The following is a 2,363-nucleotide window of genomic DNA, read 5'->3' on the forward strand; positions in this document are numbered from 1 at the left end:
GACTACTAGCCAGTCAGAAGCAGAGTATGAGGGCCCTGACAGGACCTAGGTAAGGACTACTAGCCAGTCAGGAGCAGACGATGAGGGTGTGCCATGCTAGCAGCTAGGCGAGCGTTACAACGTGTCTCTGAAGTAACATGCACAAAAAAGATACAAGGTATAATGTAATAAAGGAAAGGGGGAAAAGCGTAATATGAGCACTTTAACGTTTTCCTCTTTGAGTTCAATGGCAGATTGTGGAGATGGAGTTCTTTAGTTCTGTGGTGTAGAATAACTGGAGCCCTCCTGGACTTGAAAGCAGCCTCCATAGTGGATGTGAACATGGTGCCAGTTAGCAGCCACGCAGTAGGTGATGGCCTGTACTGTGCAGTTTTAAACACTGTGAATAGTGAGAATTACTAAAACAAAACTTGGTATAATACCAAGGAATCATGCAATTTCTGAAGTTGAGTTGTATTTTTAGATATATTTACGAATAAAAAATAAATGAATTAGCAGCAAGAGTTATTGTCCTTAGAACAAGGTACAGTAGCTGCATCTGGTCCATAAATGCTTGAAGAAGACATTAGTTGTGTATTTGTGCTGCACTAGGTTTCTACATGTGTGAGTGATCTTGTCCTTCCTGTTTTTCTCTTTCGCATCAGAACCTTTGCACTGCTCTTTGGGTCAGACGTTTTAGAATCACGTATCGATGCAACTGAGCCGTGTTGCCTCATCTCCTTGGATCCACATTTCTTGATTTTGTTTTTAAATCCCAAATGTCCTACCAGCACGCTGATGATGAATTAAAACGTACAGTACAGTTTAAGAACTCAAACGTGTAGCTGGGACATATTGTATGCTAATATCCAAACTATAAAAAAAAATTAAAAAAAAGGGTTTGATCCCATTTGTCAAATGACTTAACACATGTGGGAGACATGAGGGGACATGTGTCCATCAGTCCTCAGTAAAGGTTGAATAATCATTATCATAATCGTCATTAATTATTGTTTTCCATTTCAACTTCTTCCCTTGTGATATCAGCTTTTCCTTAGAATTTGTAAGACAAAGTAGTGAAACTTTATATATATATATATATATATATATATATATATATATATATATATATATATATAAAAAATTGCGATTGACTGAGTTCCACCTGTGTGGCTGACGGACAGATCCAGTGAAACGATGCTGGCTGCATGTGACTGTTTTCTACGCTCTGATCTCATTTTAACGTGACGCTGATGATAGTGACCGGCTCGATGAATGGACTACTACCACGCTGTGTAAAAAAGAAATGAGTCATCAGTCATTCAAGTTAAAATAACTATGGAGAAGAGACCTCACTAAAATGTCTAGAAAATTCTGTAATCTTGTATTTTTTATACTTTCAACATATGTGTCTGACTGTGTCTATTTATAAAGCATATCTAATAAATGGAATGGAACTCTGGGCGCTGTCTGTCTGTCTGTCTGTCTCACTGTCTTACCAAGCCTCTGAGACAGCCAAGTCCTTGATATGTCTCATGTTCTGGTGTTATTAGGCATTCTCATTAGGCATTAGTCAGCTTAAGGATATCAAATCTGGATCAAACTTCATTTTAGATAAGGAAATATATCATTGTTTATAGTAAGTTCTACAAACCAAGAAATATATAATCAACTCTCTCAAAAGGGGAATCAATCTTCCTTTTTTTATACAATGAGCAAATCAGTTGTTATAAAATCTGTCATGGAATGAAGTTTAAATCTGATTTCTGATACATGTTAGCAGCTGTTGATGTCATCTCCAGTAGACAGAATGCGTGATGTAGTTCCTGAGCTGTAAATGAACTACTGGACGTGTAAACACGGCAAGGAGGAGCAGGAGAAATCACCTGGGACCATCTTTGATAACACCTTGATGGTCTAGCAAAAACCTCAAGACATAATTAAGAAAGCACCGCAACGACAATGCAAGGAAAGGTGGAAGAAGAAAAAACGGATTGATAAAAATGGAGGGGATGAATATGCATGTGAAATAAAAAAATAGAGCCATAAATGTAATTAAAATGCAAAGAGATTTGATGGCTGCCCTATAGGTAAGGTGGTCACCACGGCAACCATCCACAGATACAGTTAAGCCTAAGGGTTTACCGTGACACACGTATGTTTAACATTAAAAGATGGGTTTTAAAGCCATACCAATAGTTATGATTTGAATAGCTTGTTACTCCATGCTAAAGAGGTATGGGTGAAGGCCTCAGGCCGCATACTTGGTAACCAATCAGGTATATCAGAGAGAAACTAACCAATCAGTCTGTCAGTAGAGAGAAACTAACCAATCAGGTCTGTCAGTAGAGAGAGAGACTAACCAATCAGGTCTGTCAGTAGAG

General features: G+C 38.2%; 1 long non-coding RNA gene across 1 annotated transcript in view; it reads left to right on the plus strand.

Annotated features, from left to right (window-relative positions):
• Positions 1 to 1,119: 1,119 nt before the first annotated feature.
• LOC117959482 overlaps positions 1,120 to 2,363 on the plus strand; it is a 15,468-nt gene continuing 14,224 nt past the window's right edge. Inside the window, exons 1-2 of the long non-coding RNA XR_004659947.1 lie at positions 1,120 to 1,274; positions 1,949 to 1,953. This is a non-coding gene — a long non-coding RNA (uncharacterized LOC117959482). The remainder of the gene's footprint in view (positions 1,275 to 1,948; positions 1,954 to 2,363) is intronic.

This window comes from Etheostoma cragini, chromosome 16, assembly GCF_013103735.1.
Source record: "Etheostoma cragini isolate CJK2018 chromosome 16, CSU_Ecrag_1.0, whole genome shotgun sequence".
NCBI lineage: Eukaryota > Metazoa > Chordata > Actinopteri > Perciformes > Percidae > Etheostoma > Etheostoma cragini.